Raw genomic sequence first — 6000 nt, forward strand, 5'->3', positions numbered from 1 at the left:
TCTTCTGTACTGTTGCTTATCAATCCCCCCCTCTGACTTCCTATGTCACAGCTGTTCTAAATAGCAGATGGACCAAATACAGATGGCGCCACATGTTAAACCTCTGCCTCTGGTTAAGATATGATGTGGATTATCTGTAGAGAATAGCTGGTTAGACTGACTTAAATATCTGTTATCTCACCTAACATCACATGAAGGTTTGTGTGGAATGACATCTTGGAAGGCCGGAGCCAGGCCCTGAACCACACAGAGAACAAAGGAGAACTTGTGCCCCTGCCAGTAGCTGGCAGTTATCAGATATGGCTAAGAAAAGCTGGATTACAAAGGAGACACCAGGTCAGAAGATAGCTACTACTTCCTAGTTTATGGCCCTTCCTTTAGTGCTGTTGAAAGTATCTAATATAAAGAAACAATAGAGTTGAGGAAGACACATCTACTCAATAATGTCTTTACTAAATAATTTCATATTAATTAAAAACAAACTGTGCCGGTCCTGGCTACTTTGATGAGCACCTGTTAAAATATATACACCAATGGCACCGAAGGCATTACTCCCATCACCTAAAGTCAATTTGCATAGCAAACATTTCTCTGTTGCACTTCAACTGATCTATGCCTAACCCCCTCAGAGAATGCAAGTCAATGGCAGTACTACCAACAATGCTAGAAAATATGTATAGCAAAGGTTTTAGTCCAACCTCTAAGCACTTAGGTCCAGACAGTCTAAAAGACTGGTCCCAAAAAGTGGTTGCGAATTGCACATCGACATTTTGCAAGGAATTTTTAAGTGACCAATATACTAATAGATGGCATACCAAAATTTCTGGTCACATAGGGACACAGTACGGCCTTTCTAAACAATAATAATTAGTCAGGTCACTATTTGCAAACCCTTGTGATTGGCTTCAAGCTGGTGGCTGCAAAGAACAGCAGATCATCATCCCTTTGTTTATGTTAGAAATGGGATCCCTGGCTGGCCAGTGCTTGCGCCAAAGTCAGTCAGAGATCACCACTCCTAAGTCAGGGCAAGGGAGTTACACGACAAGATAACCCCTGCACACCCTCTAGGTAACGTGGCGCGAGCAGCAAGGCTAAACTTGGAGGCTATGTGAGTTAAGTATTTGCGCACGCACCCCAGCAACAACACCCAAGGCCCACCACAAAGGAAACTCCACACAAGGTTATATATAAAAATAGCCTTTGTATTATACCAAAACACATTAGATGAAAACACACACTTTACAATGTGCCAACAGGCACGAGCAGAATTTACAGGGGATATGTACAAGACAGGGCCACATGGACCACTGTCAGGAATGAGCACTTTTAGAACTTAGCACTAGGAACATGGAATATAAATCACTGTAGCACAAAATAGAACATAAAGCACACAACCAGTAATCACTGGTAACAGGTAAGTACCACCTACGCAACCCTAACCACCTTAGGAACAGGTCACACAGGGAACCAGGTCCTCACTAGCACCACCTGTACTCGCAAGAACCCCCACCTAAGTATCACAATACAAGTAGGGGCATAGGCACATTACACATGATGCATCTCAACACATTCAGAGGTGTAGGGAAGGAAAACACATGATGCATAACATACATTCAGCGGTGTAGGAACATGGCACATGACGCATTAAAACACATTCAGAGGTGCAGGGAAGGAAAACACAATTGCGCAAAATTCACATTAGTCATCACCTGTGACAGTCCCTAGGCCTTCTGGCCTTGTTGGGGCTAGGACGCCTTGTGTCCCAATGTCAGGGGCCTAAACGTGGCAGCTGCCCACGAAGTGCTGGGCAGCTGGTGTAACAATGAGGGGCGCCAACGCTGGAGCCTCACAGGCTCTGGCCACAAGAAATCCCCCCTAGAGCCTCTCTGGGCTCTCAAAGCAAAGATGCAGCCTCACTGGGCGGTGGGGTCCGTCACGGGGGACCCGGGAACACTTGGGGCGCCTTGAACCTCTCTTGGGCTCTCAAGATAGATAGGCGCTGCTGAGCCTCTCGGGGCTCCGAATAATCAAAACTGTGCCCTACAACTGTGGCACCCCTGAGCCTCTCAGGGCTCGGTAATAAAAGGCCCCCCGGGACCCTTGGGGGTCCGACACAACTGCTCCAGCTCGTTGGAGCCTCTCTAAGGCTCTGGAATCGAAAATGCCCCCAAGAGCCTCGTGGGCTCTACAAGAATGCGGGCGCTGGTGGAGCCTCTCGGGGCTCTGGATTCGAAAGATGCTGCCTGGGTAAGGGAGCGGGCCGCTGTCTGCCGGGGCCGCTCTACCCTGAATGCGGTGAGGCCCCTAGAGCCCCCACTGGGCTCTGAAACTACAACGGAGCCTCGTGGGCCAGAGCCAGACGCTGCCCCTGTGCTGGAGTCATTCCCTGCGGGACTAGTAGGGAGAGTCAGGTCCTTGCACTGGAGGGGCGGGGCGGGCACCGGTAATGTGCCCCGATGCCCCTGCCTCTCCTATAGAACCAATCACCTGGTCTGCTCCGGTCTCGCTGGGGTGTGGAGGCAGGGTGGGCTCCCGTCCTCCTTCCGGCTTCTCTCTTCAATCCTCGGACGCGTCCCAGTGTGGGGTAGGCTCCCACCTGGGCTTCCCGTTGACCTGTCGTCCCCCCACCCCCCCCCCCCCCCCGGCCTGCTTGACTTCCGGCCGGGCGGCACGTGGAAAGATGCCGGGTGGGCACAGGCCAAAACGAGTGGAGCGTCCCTAGGTGCTAGGGGACAATAAAAGCGCTCCTAGGCGCTTAGAACAATAAGAGCGCTTCCAAGCGCTGGGGACAAAATAAAGCGCTTCTAGGCGCTTGTGGGCAATAAAGCGCTCCCATGCGCTATAAGTACAAATCAAGAGCTCCCAAGCGCTAGCAGGAACCAGCAGGAACCAAAGAGTCCAGGACAAAAGTCCTCCTAGCAGAGCAAGGCAGGGGGGCAAGGCTAGGCCTAGAGCCAGCTCACTGGGTCCCCAGGCAGGGAGACAATCCAAGTGGCGGTCCTCCTGGCCCCAGCAACAGCAGCAGCCCCCTCAGGCAGGATCCTGGAACAGAACAGTTTCTGTGGGGACACAGCCCCATTTTTATACAGGTCATTCCTTTGTCTCAGTTCAGGGTGAGGATGAAAAACCAGTCGAAGCTGGTTAGTGAGCACTCTTGATATGCTCAGCCCCTCACTCTATTCACTGTCAGGGCTAGGGTCGTTAGACGCACCACAAGGGGCGGAGCCAGCCTTGTGTGGGGAAAACCCACCCCCATTCATGACCCAGGTGCACTCAGCATGCTAATCTCAACACTCACCACTGGGCAGACCCATCATGACTCATGGAGCCTGGCATCCCAGCCAGCCCCAGACAATCATACGTCAGCACCTTTACAGCGCACGCACAGCCATGTCTACAAATGGCACTTCCACACTAGACACATACACGCCGCATACATCATTTTGCAGCATTCAATCACACGAGTCCGCACATACCAGACTTGAGCCTGTACACCCCACGCATCAGGAACTATCAGGGACACAGACATTCTCCATGCATTCCTATGGGACGGCAGACCAACCTTACTCCACACACTCAGAGTGCGCATGCACTTTCCACTGGGACACAGTGAAAGTGCGCAGAAACCAAACATCACTAGCACCAATTCACATTCACAAAGCAAAAACTTTAGGGGTGAACCTGCCAGAAGGGCCAAGTCCAACAGTTTACATTCCCAAACAGGAAACTTTTTAGGTCTCGTTCTATTCCATTCCGCAAGGAATGAATAGGACAAGACTATTGGGGCTAAACTAAGAGCTAAACTAAGATCTGAAAAATGCAGATTTCCAGAAGTGCATGTGGTCTCGTGAACGCGCTTCTATCCGCCTGCCTCATATCACCACATGAAAGCCATTTGTTGCTTGTTCACACTTCTTTCACGGCTGCGAGGCCGTGCGTGCTTCAAAGGAATTCTCCTCCCCTAATTATTCACTGCCCACGCTACTTTCACTTTCACAGCCGCCAGGCCGTGTCTCGCATTTTGTATTAAAGAAATCGCACTATTAAAAGTGTGAATAACAGTGGCAACATAGCTCTTTGCCTATTGCTCTCTTACTAGCGCTGGAAAATGTTTTGACCTGAAAGGTCTTCTTCAAGAAAGGTGCGGCCTTTCACCCACATAGCAAAGTTCTACGCTGGTCAAGTTTGTGCTCTTGTGCCGCTAACTAAATACCACAGTCCCATGGCTCGGGTACTTTCTCTACGCACACTTTGCCATCCAAATGCACCCTACTGTGCATAACCTTAAATGACAAATTATTAGACATTTCTCCACAACCTTTTTAAACAGAGAAGATGCCCATTTTAGTTCTTATAATCCAAGCGCCATACCAAAGGAGTTATAGTTACACAGTAAATGTTAACATAAGTTGTAAAAACATTCAGCACAGACATCTGTTTTGAGAACAATTCCAGCAGAATGTGGCAGATGAGACAGATGCGGTGCCCGAAGATACGCATGAAACTGACTGCAGACTCAGGGTTCAACTTCTGGAAGCTTGTTATGCTTCTATCTCACTCCACTGCCTGTCTGCCTCTCGCTAACCACTGCTTGGCTTGCCTCTCTCTGTGACTGCCTACTGCCTTTCTCAGCTTCTCGATCTCTGTGACTGTCTCTCTCTCCTCTACCCCTCCCGTGCGCGCTCTCTCTCCTCTGAGTCTGCTGCGGGTCTCTCTCTCTTTGGCAGTAGGCCCCCCCAGCCCCCTCGCGCGCTCTCTACGATCTACAGCCCGCCTCTGCCTTGCGCTCCATGCCGCAGTCTTTCCCTTTATCTTTCATTTATGGCCGAGGCGCCCCCAGCCAGAACAAACCGCAGAAATATTTTTGAACAAGGCGAAGGATTCTGCGAGTGAGCTTTCCATGAAAGAAAGCCACAGGGAGGGGGAGCTCACACCTCACGGGTGAGTTTATGGCACCCCAAAACATTTGTCCCCCACTCTCACACCAGAAAACCATGTGAAGGGCTGTAAACGGCCTTCAAAGACCATCTTCACACCTCAGGACATGCTTGGGGGCCATTACGGGGTGGGAGTGGTAGGGTCAGTTGCCAGTGCCTCCATACTAGCTGTCCTACCAGATTCTGACGGGGACTCAACAACCGTACCTATGTTCATAAAGTGCGCGAGTGCTTGTGTGCGTGCGCTCAGCAGGCGTCTGAAGAGTGGAGGTGCAATCTGTATGTATATATCGATGGTGTTGAGCGCTTTCTTCAGCGAAATGTATAACCTGCAGGCAGCAGGTCCTGTTTGCTGAAGTGTGGACTCTTACTTTTAACTCTGAAGGTAATATAAAAAGTGACGTAGTGTGGAGAAATAACACCGGCCATTGCTCAAGTACTAATAGGCAATTCAGTTTGTGATGTATGCTATATTAAAGACCCGCAGCATTTTTTATGTAACAGTCCTCACTCGAGCGCCCCCCCTCCCCCCACTTCTTATCCAGGTCACAATACTAAAACCACATGCAGTGATCCGAGTTTCTCAAATGAAAACAGAATTCATCCCACCCACCTAACCCCCTCGGGTGTTTTTCTTTCCCTCGTGAAGCAATCCTTTGCAATGCAATAGGTTTCGCAGTTACACGAGTTAAAGCTATTGGCATTGTAAATGACAATGCCTTTTATTTGTTTTTAAAACGAAAACAAAAAAAGGCTGTTATTTGCAATGTCAGTAGCTCAAACTTGTTTTAGATAACTTCGATTGTGACCCGAGCAGATGTGGACAAACACCAATGCCACGACATTCTCACCCTCATATTCATGAGTGAATCGCATGCTCTGGTGTTCCTCCGTTCACATTTCTTTCTGATCCTTCTGGTTCTTGCAAGTGATTAGTGGGTTTTCACGCTTGTTTATTTTCTGCCTGCACTTCAACTTTCCATCCAGTCAACAAGCAGTACTTTCTTTCTATTCCACCAGTCTATGTACATTTTTTTTCACGTCTGTCGCAAAGCTTTCAGTC

The sequence above is a fragment of the Lissotriton vulgaris genome, chromosome 5 (assembly GCF_964263255.1).
Source record: "Lissotriton vulgaris chromosome 5, aLisVul1.2, whole genome shotgun sequence".
In the NCBI taxonomy this organism is placed as follows: domain Eukaryota; kingdom Metazoa; phylum Chordata; class Amphibia; order Caudata; family Salamandridae; genus Lissotriton; species Lissotriton vulgaris.